Source organism: Pseudophryne corroboree, chromosome 9, assembly GCF_028390025.1.
Source record: "Pseudophryne corroboree isolate aPseCor3 chromosome 9, aPseCor3.hap2, whole genome shotgun sequence".
In the NCBI taxonomy this organism is placed as follows: Eukaryota; Metazoa; Chordata; class Amphibia; order Anura; family Myobatrachidae; genus Pseudophryne; species Pseudophryne corroboree.
The window spans coordinates 265,363,829-265,377,525 of record NC_086452.1 but is presented as its reverse complement, the minus strand read 5'-3'; the positions used below and the strand labels follow the sequence as shown (position 1 = coordinate 265,377,525).

General features: G+C 47.1%; 1 protein-coding gene and 1 pseudogene across 1 annotated transcript in view; one reads left to right on the top strand and one right to left on the bottom strand.

The window, feature by feature from the left end:
* LOC134957991 (E-selectin-like) overlaps positions 1-13,697 on the top strand; it is a 357,129-nt gene that overhangs the window by 81,020 nt on the left and 262,412 nt on the right. The window lies entirely within an intron of this gene.
* On the bottom strand, positions 3,070-3,187 carry LOC134962584 (5S ribosomal RNA; annotated as a pseudogene).

Here is a 13,697-nt window from a genome sequence, read left to right as displayed (position 1 = left end):
GCACTGGGGGCGTATCTGGCACTGGGGGCATATCTGACACTGCGGGGCATGTGTATCTGGCACTGGGGGGCATATCTAGCACTGTGGGGCAGGTGTATCTGGCACTGTGGGCATATCTGGCACTGTGGGGCAGGTGTATCTGGCACTGTGGGGCAGGTGTATTTGGCACTGTTGGGCAAGTGTATCTGGCACTGTGGGGCAGGTGTATCTGGCACTGTGGGGCAGGTGTATCTGGCACTGGGGGCATATCTGGCACTGTGCGGCAGGTGTATCTGGCACTGGGGGCATATCTGGCACTGTGGGGCTGGTATATCTGGCACTGGGGGCATATCTGGCACTGTGGAGCATGTGTATCTGGCACTGGGGGCATATCTGGCACTGTGGGGCATGTGTACCGGGCCTGCTATGGGGCATATCATGTGTAGCTGGCACTGGTGGGGGGCATATCAGGTGTAGCTGGCACTGCTGGGCGGCATGTCATGTGGACCTGGCACTGCTGCGGGGCATGTCATGTGTAGCTGGCACTGCTGCGGGGCATGTCATGTGTAGCTGGCACTGCTGCGGGGCATGCCATGTGTAGCTGGCTGCGGGGCATGTCATGTATAGCTGGCACTGAGTGTAGAAAGTGTTTTAAAATTAAATATAAAGTGGGTGAAAAAGATATACATGGCTAAAATAACACACATAGGAAGTAGTGAAAAAATTGTGACTATAAGTGTTAGGGTGTGATGCCCCGGAGTGCCCCAGACAGAACAGTTCAGGGGACCCCACGTCCCAATGCTTACCCCCAAATAGACTGACACTATATGAAAATAATAGGACTTACTTTGTATTACGCCTGAATCATTGATGTGCAGTCAGATGTAGCAGGGCCAGCTCCAGGCATGTTCCAATAGAGCGGCCGCGCAGGGTGCCACCCTTAATGGGCGCCACATGCTGGCATCGCCATATTGGAGCATGGAGCCTGGTCCTGTGTCTGTGTGTGGCTCCAGCTCCGTCCCCGGCCCGCCTCTAAGTCCCACTCCCAGCCAGCAGTCAGCGCGCATAGCGCGCACTGAGTTTGTTTAATTTAGTGTGCCCAGCCGCCTACCCGCCGGAGACTGAGGGGAAGGAGAGGCGCACGCTGCGCTCTCCTCCCCGTCCTCACAGCACAGGAGCAGCAGCCGCCGCCGCCTCCTCCCCGCCCAAGAGCCCAAGAGGACCATCGGAAGCAGCAGCGCGGTGAGCAGCACTTTGGGGCGGGGGGGGACACTGTGTGGGGACATGTGTTTCTGGGACTGGGGCCATATCTGGCACTGTGGGGCAGGTGTATCTGGCACTGTGGGGCAGGTGTATCTGGCACTGTTGGGCATGTGTATCTTTGCACTGGGGGCATATCTGGCACTGTGAGGCAGGTGTATCTGGCACTGGGGACATATCTGACACTGTGGGACAGGTGTATCTGGCACTGGGGGCATATCTGGTACTGTGGGGCAGGTGTATCTGGCACTGTGGGGCATGTGTATCTTTGCATTGGGGGCATATCTGGCACAGTGAGCCAGGTGTATCTGGCACTGGGGGTGTATCTGGCACTGGAGGCATATCTGGCACTGTGGGGCAGGTGTTTCTGGCACTGGTGGGCATATCTGGCACTGTGGGGCATGTGTATCTGGCACTGGGGGCATATCTGGCACTGCGGGGCATGTGTATCTGGCACTAGGGGCATATCTGACACTGCGGGGGCATGTGTATCTGGCACTGGGGGCATATCTGCCACTGTGGGGCAGGTGTATCTGGCACTGTGGGCATATCTGGCACTGTCGGTCAGGTGTATCTTGCACTGTGGGCATATCTGGCACTGTGGGGCAGGTGTATCTGGCACTGTGGGGCAGGTGTATTTGGCAATGTTGGGCAGGTGTATCTGGCACTGTGGGGCAGATGTATCTGGCACTGTGGGCAGGTGTATCTGGCACTAGGGGCATATCTGACACTGTGCGGCAGGTGTATCTGGCACTGGGGGCATATCTGGCACTGTGGGGCAGGTATATCTGGCACTGGGGGCATATCTGGCACTGTGGAGCATGTGTATCTGGCACTGGGGGCATATCTGGCACTGTGGGGCATGTGTACCGGGCCTGCTATGGGGCATATCATGTGTAGCTGGCACTGGTGGGGGGCATATCAGGTGTAGCTGGCACTGCTGGGGGGCATGTCATGTGGACCTGGCACTGCTGCAGGGCATGTCATGTGTAGCTGGCACTGCTGCGGGGCATGTCATGTGTAGCTGGCACTGCTGCGGGGCATGCCATGTGTAGCTGGCTGTGGGGCATGTCATGTATAGCTGGCACTGCGCTACTGTAGACATTATGTTTATCTGGCACTATACTGGAGACATTGTGTGTAAGGAACACTACTATGTTATGTGTAAGGCTGCTAATTGTGTGCGTAGAGAGGGTATGAAAATATATTTATTTGTAGTGTGATAATATGAAGTTGTGAGGCCACACCCACTTTTCCAGGAGGCCACGCCCATTTCCCCAGGAGCGCGCCTTCAGCGCGCGCATAGGGGGGTGGGGGTGCTTTGACATTTTCTCGCTCAGGGTGTCAGTAGGCCTGGAGCCGGCCCTGAGATGTAGGTCCCTGCTTAAAACCAGTTGGGAAGGTGGGGGAGGGGTGCTAGTCAAGGATGAAGTAATCTCAGACTTCAGGTGTGTATTTATACACATAGTATAGACTATACAGAGGAAATGGGGTCTAGACTGCATACCCTAGTGGTTGTAATGAGAGGTGCTATCTGCTGAGATTTTATGGTAATACGGGAGAAGAAATGGGTGCAGATGCACTATGCAATCATTACTGTAAATTACAATATATAATATATAATAAGAGGTTGTTAGCATATAAAATCCCACATTTTTTATCCACACAGGTTAATCAGAGGTGTGGATCCTCTCTGATAGAATTTCAGCACACCAATTCTTTACACTTCAATTTCATGTGTTTATAGCACTCGAGTCACTTTCTTACCAGAGCAGGATCTAAAGATAGACCATATGGTACTATATATGGGAAGTTTGTTTCTTGAAAATTTGCCCACGACACCTAGTATTCCCAGGTGGTCTCCCATCCAGGTACTGACCAGGCCTTACCTGCTTACCTTCCGATATCGGACGGTATCGGGCGTATTCAGGATAGTATGGTTGTGGGCAGTTAATTCAAGAATAGGAGAAACACTTTTGCTTTTTGTACTTTATACAAACTGTGTCTTTTCCAAATGAGAGTGTGAACACTTCTGCTTTCTGTTGTGACAGTAATTGGTGTACTGGGAGAGGCGAATCGCTTCAGCCAGTGTAACTGTCAACCAGATGAGAGAGTGTTAAAATGAGGGTGGTGTGTGATGATTTGGGGGCAAGTATACCATTTCTGCTTTACTACAGAGATTGTCAGTTAAAGATATCACATAGGCCCTCATTCCGACCAGATTGCATGCTGCACTTCCTCGCAGCGGTGTGACCGGGTCTAGAATGCACATGCGCGGCGTGCGCATTGCGCACGAGCATCATTGCCCAGTGACAACCGTCACCGGGCAACGACACTGACAGCGGAGAAAGTGGTCGCAGCGGCAACCGCAAGAAGATTGACTTCAGGAAGGCGTTCCGGGGCGTCACCTGTCCGTTTGAGGCCATTTTCGGGGAGTGGTAGGGAAAACGCAGGCATGTCCAGGCGAACGGAGGGCGGATGTCTGACGTCAAAGCTGTGCCCATCATCGCTGGATCTGTCGCACAGGGTAAGTATGTCCAGAGCTGGTCTTGTTTGGAGTGAAACTTTTTTAGTATAGCAGGGCTGCACAAGCGATCGCAGCTCTGCTGTGCTAAAATACACTCCCCCATAGGCGGAGATTAGTTGATCGCACCAGCAGCAAAAAGTTGCTTGGTGCGATCAACTCGGAATGAGGGCCATAGTTTTTTTGTCTGTCTTTCTCACTTTAAATTGATCATTGATATTGCCAAGTATCTGTGTAAAGCTCCGTTTCAAGTCATCATCGGCTTCCAGGCCGACCATCGTTTATTCCAAGTTGTTACCATCGGTACCCAGGCCGATAGTCATCTGTTCCTGTTCACCATCGGTTCCCAGGCCGATAGTCATCTGTTCCTGTTCACCATCTGCTCCTAGGCCAATAGTCATCTGTTCCTGTTCATCATCAGTTCCCAGACTGATAGTCATCTGTTCCTGTTCATCATCGGTTCCCAGGCCGATAGTCATCTGTTCCTGTTCACCATCTGCTCCTAGGCCAATAGTCATCTGTTCCTGTTCATCATCGGTTCCCAGACTGATAGTCATCTGTTCCTGTTCATCATCGGTTCCCAGGCCGATAGTCATCTGTTCCTGTTCATCACTGGTTCCCAGGTCGATAGTCATCTGTTCCTGTTCATCATCGGTTCCCAGGCTGATCGTCATCTGCTCCAAGTCTCCATTAATTCCCAGGCCGATCATCGGTTGCTCCCAGTTACCATCGGTACCCAAACTGAACTATCTCTAAGTGACTGTTTATTTCAGAGACTCTATCAGCTTCCATGCTGAATCATGTGTTTACATTTACATTGCTCCAGTTACTTATATTTCCTGTGTGTACTCAATAAATATAAATTGCGCACATGCGCAGGAACTTACTTCAGCCTCCTCATTTCCTCCATCGCACCACCGCTGACCCACTAGTGACCCCTCTGGGAACAGAGGTTGCTGCAAGAGTATAAGTTCCTTTGTGCCCCACTCTGTCTTCTGAGACATCAAATGATTCCCAGTCTTCTGAGCAATCACTCGATACTTCAGCATCACCTTCGTATTTTGATAGAGATTTATCTCAGCTTGGTGACATAATACGCCAATAACTTAGATATTGAGTCGACATCTTCCATGACTATAACTCCTGCCAGTGAAATATTTTCTTCTGTATTTTAGAGGAAAAGCTCTGGAATGGGCTAACCCTCTCATAGAATCCAAGCAGTGGCGTCACAAGGGGGTGCGGTGCGCTCCCGAGTGTCACACGCCAAGGGGTGACACCAAAATGCCGGCTCCTGCACAGTGACAGGAGCCGAGTGCTGCACTGTTATATTATGTGCAGCACTCAGCTCCTGTCACAGTGTAGGAGCCAGCACTGCAGGGACAGCACCCCTGGGAGTCAGCCCTCACCTCCCACACCCCCCAGTGACAAAAAAAATGGGTGTTGGGAAGCAAGGCCCCGCCCCCTCCACAAATCCCCACCCCCTTTTTGTGCCTTCAATGGGCTAAAAATGGGTGCCGCCCTCGGAGCCCCGCCCCTCTATTTACGCCCCACCCATTCCTGTGAAGCCCCACCCCATTTCCCCTCGCTGCCGCACCGGGTGTTACAGAGGTGAGTGACACCTCTGAATCCAAGGATCCGATTTTAGACAATCTCCCTGCCTTAATTAAAGCAGTACAACAGAAATTTGCTCCAAAGCAAAGCCTTGGAGCAAATCCTGTCTAAAATCATCTGAGTGTCCTAACAAATCTCTCGGCAGCACCGCTTCCTAAGCAAAATCAGAGTATTGAAGATTTCAAAGTCAACAAGAAAAGAAATATTGCAAAGTTTTTACAAAGCCCTAAAACTTCGGATGTGAAACTTGCATACACCTCTCTGTCTTCATTGAACAACAGTTCTTTTGGCAGTACTAACTCTTTGTGTCCATCCTTCACACAGTCTACTGTTAGGTCATCTAATGCTCCTTTCTTTGATCCATCACTTTTGGAACAAGAGAATACTTTTGTAAACCAATGCATTAGTGTTTACATGACTACTAAGAGTATGACAAAACCAAAAACAGTTCAAAGGAAACAGTCTATTAACTTAAGAATGCGCTACACTTCTTTTGAGTCCACTCCTGACCCTTCACTTAGTCCCAAGTCTGAAGTGCATGTTGACACTGATACCGTCATTTCAAAAGAGAAGATTCCAATGCTCACTTTAGGCTGGGACTCAGATTTCAAAAGTGAATTTCTCAACAATTCAAGATACATTTTAGAAGGAACTGTCCTTCCTAGTCATGGATTCTCTCAAGGAAAGGTTCCACCTTTTCTGGTCCAATACAGATGTTCCAGAAAGTAAAAGAAACATCGATAGAGGTCTTAAGTTCTACTCTTCCGTATGAATTTTTGTTTATGTTTCAAGAATTCCCTAAGGTTCAAGATGGGCGTCCAGAGTCCACCCTTGAAGAGGGGGGTACTTTCAGGATACAGGACTAATTCATGCATGCACTAGTGTTCTCTGAAGCTTACCTCATGATCTGCAGGGATTTCTCTCAGTCCAGCAAGGTGCCATGCAGTTCTCAGCTTTCAGCTGCAGCATGTGTTGTGTTGGTCACTTCTGATTAAACCACCTGTGTGTGGATTCCTCTGTGTAAGAGCTGGCAAGATCCTGCGTACAGCATTTAGGTCTCTCTGTGCATTGCTTCCAGAAGCCACATTCCCTGGTCAGCTGAACGGACTGTTTATTAATAGGAGTGCTAGTATCCTCAGTTGACTCCTTCCTCCAATGGCAGCTTACCTAAGACTATTAAACAGGTCTTCTGGGAACAGGAATGGGCCTGTACAATGTTTTCCTACTAGAGATGAGTGGGTTCGGTTCCCTGAGAACCAAACCCTCCTGAACTTCACTACCCGAGCCTGGACCCGAGTCTGGCTTGGGTTTTCCCGCCTGACTCAAAAACCAGAATGAGGCAAAATGTCATCATCCCGCTGTTGGATACTCGCAGTGTTTGGACTCCATATAAGGAGCCGCGTGTTGTCACAATTTTCACTCCGGCATTGGAGAGTATAACGAGAGGACGTGTCTCCATCCTCAGTGTCTGTGTGGGAGGGAAAGTGGGGTGGCGATTCCAGTGCCGTCCTCTGCTGCTCAATCCAGTGTAGTGTCTTATGCTTCATCAGTCCAGTCACAGTGGTGGTGTTCTCTGCTGCCATATGTCCAGTGCTGCTGTATAAGTCCAGCCCAGTGGTGGTGTCTTGTGCTGCATCAGTCCAGTCACAGTGGGGGTGTCCTCTGCTGCTATATGTCCAGTGATACTGCCGTATATGTCCAGTGATACTGCTGTATATGTCCAATGGTACTGCCATATAAATCCAGTGGTACTGGCGTATAAATCCAGTCCAGTGATACTGCCATATATGTCCAGTGGTACTGCCATGTAATTCCAGTGGTACTGCCGTATATGTCCAGTGGTACTGTCATATAATTCCAGTGATACTGCCGTATAGGTCCAGTGGTACAGCCATATAAATCCAGTGGTACTGGCGTATTAATCCAGTCCAGTGATACTGCCGTATATGTCCAGTGGTACTGCCATATAATTCCAGTGATACTGCTGTATATGTCCAGTGGTACTGCCGTATAAATCCAGTGGTATTGGCATATAAATCCAGTCCAGTGATATTGCCATATATGTCCAGTGGTACTGCCATATAATTCAAGTGATACCGCCGTATAATTCCAGTGGTACTGGCGCATAAATCCAGTCCAGTAATACTGCTGTATAATTCCAGTGGTACTGCCATATAATTCCAGTGATACTGCTGTATATTTCCAGTGGTACTGCCGTATAAATCCAGTGGTACTGGCATTTAAATCCAGTCCAGTAATACTGCCGTATAATTCCAGTGGTACTGCCATATAATTCCAGTGATACTGCTGTCTATTTTCAGTGGTACTGCCATGTAATTCCAGTGGTACTGCCATATAATTCCAGTGATATTGCTGTATATTTCCAGTGGTACTGCCTTATAAATCCAGTGGTACTGGCATATAAATCCACTCCAGTGATATTGCCATATATGTCTAGTGGTACTGCCGTATATGTCTAGTGGTACTGCCGTATAATTCCAGTGATAGTGCCGTATAATTCCAGTGATACTACTGTATAATTCCAGTGGCACTGGCGCATAAATCCAGTCCAGTGATACTGCCGTATAATTCCAGTGGTACTGCCATATAATTCTAGTGATACTGCCGTATCTGTCCAGTGGTACTGGCGTGTAAATCCAGTCCAGTGGTACTGCTGTATATGTCCAGTGATACTGCTGTATATGTCCAGTTGTAATGCCGTATAAATCCAGTAATACTGCCGTATATGTCCAGTGGTGCTGCCATATAAATTCAGTGGTTCTGTCCTGTGCTGTATATTATTTACTCCAAATAAACGGGTTATTAATATTTAATCCAAATAATTTTCACAGGGTTTGCCCTGTGTGGCGTAGAGGTACTCTCTCCTTTGCTGCATTTTGTTATATAACTCCACAAAAATAATGAAGAACAAAAATTTGGAGGATAAAATAGGGAAAGATCAAGAACCACTTCCTCCTACTGCTGCCGCTGCTGTTTTTGCTGCTGGGAGTCGATCGTCATCCCAGAGGGGAAGTCGGCAGACCACTTGTACTACTTCAACTAAGCAAATGACTGTCCAACAGTCTTTTGCGAGGAAGATGAAATATGACAGCAGTCATCCTGTTGCAAAGCGGATAACTGAGGCCTTGACAGCTATGTTGGTGGTAGACGTGCGTCCGGTATCCGCCATTAGTGCAGTGGGACTGCAGTGCTAACCCTAGATGGGCCAGGTGTTTGTGCTGCACACTTGTGTTGCTTAGCTTATTCATACAGCTACCTCATTGCACCTCTTTTACTTCTTTGCATGATGTGCTGTTTGGGGCCTATTTTTTTAAGTGCCATCCTGTCTGCCACTGCAGTGCCACTCCTAGATGGGCCAGGTGTTGGTGCCGCACATTTGTGTCACTTAGCTTAGTCATACAGCCACCTCGGTGCAACCTTTTGGTCTAAAAACAATATTGTGAGGTGTTCAGAATAGACTGGAAATGAGTGGAAATTAATATTATTGGGGTTAGTAATACCGTTGAATCAAAATTACCCACAAAATGATTTTAGCTGTTTTTATGTTTGTTTGTTTTTAAAAATCATCCAGATCCAAAACCAAAACCCGAAAGGGTGGTTTTGGTAAAACCAATCCAGATCCAAAACACGAGCATGGAACCAGAACCTATATCAAAACACAAAAAGTGCTCACCGCACATCTCTACTTCCTACAGTGCAAGCTGCTGTGTATTGCTGCTCTAGGTTCCAGGCTCCACTCTATGTCTTCACATGTTTTTCAGAGCATTCCTACATGTTTATCACTTAGTGCTTCTCAACATGTTCTCCAGTGCCGACTACTATCGAACTTCTCTACGTGCTCTCCAGTGCCAATTAACATCGGACATCTCTACATGTTCTCCAGTGCCGATTACCATCGGACATCTCTGAGTGTTTTCAAGATCATGAGTTCTCAAGCACCGAGTGCCATCGGTTAAGCATCATTCATTTCTTCAAGTGTTTTCAAGTTCTCCTGTACTCAAGTACCGTGTGCCTTCAGTTTAACATCTTTGTTTCTACTAGTGTTTTTTATAGTTCTTGTCACAAACCGATCACTCACCTCTGCGGGTTCTGGGGTTCATCCATTGCCAGCGCGGTTGCTCGCGGTGCTGTGCGGCCGTCTGGGGATGCGGCGTGGTCAGTGGTAGAGGTGATGCAGGTTCTGGGAGCTGAGAGTGCGGGGACCAAATGGCCAAAGACACCGCTGTGTTTCTGTAGTATAGGAGGCAGCCATGTTGGAGACCAAATGAGCACCTGAGAGCACTTGTGAAACACCTGCGGGTAAGTGTTAGCCAATCCCGTGCTTGGGCTGCCTTTAAGTAGGCTGGGATTATGTTACTCTGAGCTTGTGCTTTGTTGTGTCTACTCTATGACCTAGCTCTGTGCTCTCTCCATGGATTTCCGTGTGATTCCAGTGGTCCAGATATCGCCTCCACTCCCAGAGGTCTGCCTGCAGCCTTTCACTGCAAAAGCTCCACCAGCTCCCTGCTGTGCTGTCAGTCAATTGCTCTCCCAGTTGCAACAAGTGGATTTCCAGAGTCTTTTGAGAGGTTACCCTGTCTGCCTGCTTCGATCACATAGCCTTTGGAAGATTCTACTAAACTCAGGTGCTCGTTTAATCAGATCTCAGCTTAACCCATTCATCACCATTGTCATCTGCTGCAGTTTCACAGTGCTGTTTTATCTTCACAACTTGCAAGTATTCCATTCAGTATTGTATTTTCATTGTTGCTGCAATCAAGGACAATTCTTCAGTCTTCCAGTTTAATCTTTAAGCTTCAGTACAAGTCTCTACAGTTGTTCATTTATGTCTGCAATATCCAGTTAACACTCCTTACAGTTTGGCACCAATCACTGCTTCATTTGGACAATTCGTCATTCATTCACAAGCCTGTTTAAAAACTCTGTTAAATTAACATTTCTGCAATGCATCTTTAAGACTTCCTGCTTATCATTATACCATTCATTGCAATTCGTCAGTATACAGTGGGGATTGAAAGTTTGGGCACCCCAGGCAAAAATTAATTTTAATGTGCAAAAAGAAGCCAAGAAAACATGGAAAAATCTCCAAAAGGTATCAAATTACAGATTAGACATTCTTATAACATGTCAAAAAAAGTTTGATTTTATTTTCATCATTTACACTTTCAAAAGAACAGAAAACAAAAAATGGCGTCTGCAAAAGTTTGGGCACCCTGCAGAGTTAATACCTTGTACTGCCCCCTTTGGCAAGTATCACAGCTTGTAAACGCTTTTTGTAGCCAGCTAAGAGTCTTACAATTCTTGTTTGAGGTATCTTCGCCCATTCTTCCTTACAAAAGTCTTCCAGTTCTTTGAGATTCCTGGGCTGTCTGTGACGCACTGCTCTTTTAAGGTCTATCCATAGATTTTCAATTATGTTGAGGTCAGGAGATTGTGAAGGCCATGGCAAAAACTTCAGTTTACGCCTCTTGATGTAATCCACCATGGATTTTGAGGTGTGTTTAGGATCATTATCCATTTGTAGAAGCCAGCCTTTTTTTAACTTCAGCTTTTTCACAGATGGCATCAAGTTAGCGTCCAAAATTTGCTGGAATCTTATTGAATCCATTTTTCCTTCTACTCGTGAAATGTTCCCTGTGCCACTGGCTGCAATACAACCCCAAAGCATGATTGATCCACCCCCATTCTTAACAGTTGGACAGAGGTTATTTTCATTAAATTCTGTGCCCTTCCTTCTCCAAACATACCTTTGCTCATTCCGGCCAAAAAGTTTGATTTTAACCTCATCGGTCCACAGAACTTTATTCCAAAATGCATCAGGCTTGTCTATATGTTCATTTGCAAACTTCAAACGCTGATTTTTGTGTTGAGGATGTAGAAGAGGTTTTCTTCTGATGACTCTTCCATGAAGACCATATTTGTACAAGTATCTCTTTATAGTGGAATAGTGTACCACAACTCCAGTGTCTGCCAGATCTTCCTGGAGGGATCGTGCAGTCAAACGTGGATTTTGACTTGCTTTTCTCACAATCCTGCGAGCTGTTCTGTCTGATATTTTTCTTGGTCTTCCAGATCTTGCTTTAACTTCCACTGTTCCTGATGACTGCCATTTCTAAATTACATTCCGAACAGAGGATATGGGCATCTGATAATGCTTTGCTATCTTCTTATAGCCTTCTCCTGCTTTGTGAGCATCAACTATTCTCAGTTTCAGTGTTCTACACAACTGCTTAGAGGAACCCATGGTGCTGATTGTTGGAGCAAGGTCAGATGAGTCTGGGCTTTTAAAACCTTTGAGATTGACATCATCTGGTCTTTCCAGACGATGATTGAGAACAATCCATGACACTGCCAGGTCTCAACTGTCCAAAGGGGGCAGTACAAGGTATTAACTCTGCAGGGTGTCCAGACTTTTGCAGACGCCATTTTTTGTTTTCTGTTCTTTTGAAAGTGTAAATGATGGAAATAATATCAAACTTTTTTTGACATGTTATAAGAATGTCTAATCTGTAATTTGATGCCTTTTGGAGATTTTTCCATCTTTCCTTGGCTTCTTTTTGTAGATTAACATGAATTTTTGCCTGGGGTGCCCAAACTTTCAATCCCCACTGTATATATATATATGGTGATTAATAATTTGTCATTTAACTCCTTACTGGAATTTTGCCTTTAATAAATATATGAAACAGAACTTTCTTCATCCTCCCTGCTTTCATCATACCCCAGCACCTACACCTTTGGTTGGTCCAGGGTTAACGGATTCACAAAAACACTCGGCCCTGACAGTACTCCAGTTACCAAGTATTGAGTACTTTAGTGCTTCAATTTCATCAGAGGCTCTCTCATTATTCAGTCTGCCACTAGTTATTTCTATGTAGGATTCCTCAGCTATTTCTGAGTAACTGTCCAGGGGTCCCCAACCTGCCTATTGGATGCAGCAAAACCCAAATCCCCATTGGAGGGGGTCACTGGTGAAAACCTTCCAGTGGGTTAGACTCCGCACCTCTGGGCAGGTCTCGCCAACAGTCGGTTCTAACGACATATGAGAAAGGCTTATATTCGTCCTCCTAGTTTAGTGTGGCAATCTGATCCTGTAATCTCATCCCAGAAACCACCAGCTGAGTACACAGGGACCCAGGACATGACAGCAGAATTTTTACTAGCCAAGTATGCTGGATGACGTAGCCATGTACTGTCGGTCCTGCCATACAGTACCTGCCAGTTAGTTGGGAAAGATAGAAATGTGGGGAAGGTTCCCCTCATTCCCCTCCCTGTGATGTTGGAACCATTTGAATGGGTGGCTGTAGATATTGTGGGGTCCCTTGCAATTCCCAGTAGTTCAGTAAAGGTATACATTTTAACTGTGGTAGATTACACCACCCATTTCTCAGAGGCTGTGGCCCTCTCATCAATTAGGGCAGATAAGATAGACAAGGTAGTGGTATTCTCTCGGGTAGGGTTCCCCAAGAAGATGTCGACAGACCAGAGCCCGCAGTTCATGTCCAGCCTCAAGCAGAGCCTCTGCAAGAGGATGCACGAGGATCACCTGATCACTTCTCCTTATCATCCCTCGGGGAATTGATTGGAAGAGAGTTTTAATGCCGACCTGAAACAAATGCTCCATACATTTGTGGAGTCCCAGGGAAGGGATTGGGAGTGATTCCTGCCGCACCTCCTCTTTGCATACTGTGAGGTCCCGCAAGAATCTTCAGGCTACTATCTCGTTGAACTCTTTATGGGCTCAGGGTGCGTGGTCCCTTGGATCTGATCCGAGAGGACTGGGAAGGGAAGCTAGCTACCCCTGAGACTATGTTATGTAGTTCAGGGACAGGATGCAGACATTGATGGGGTTGGCTCAGAGCAACCTTAAAGCTGCACAAACCAGGCAGAAATGCTGGTATGACCGGAATGCCCGGGAGCGCAGATCTGATGTGAGACAGAAGGTCTTGCTACTATTTCCAATGAGGCAGAACAAACTGCAAGCTGCATGGGAAGGCCCGTACACGGTAGTCTAGTGCATCAATGATGTGAACTATGTCATTGCCAGAGGTGAAGGCAGGAAAAGACATAGAGTATATCACATAAATATGCTCAAGGCCTACCAGAGCAGGGACACATGTGTGCTGGCAGTTTGCAGCCTCCCAGAGGAGGACCAGAAACCAAACCATGACAGATGCCCAGTATGGAGAATTGTTGACAGAGGTGTAGTGAAGTCAGCTGTCTGACACTCTGCACCTCTACCAGGCCTGCTTCACAGGGAATCCAGGGAAAAAAGCACCTAGTCACATACCATGTAGACTAG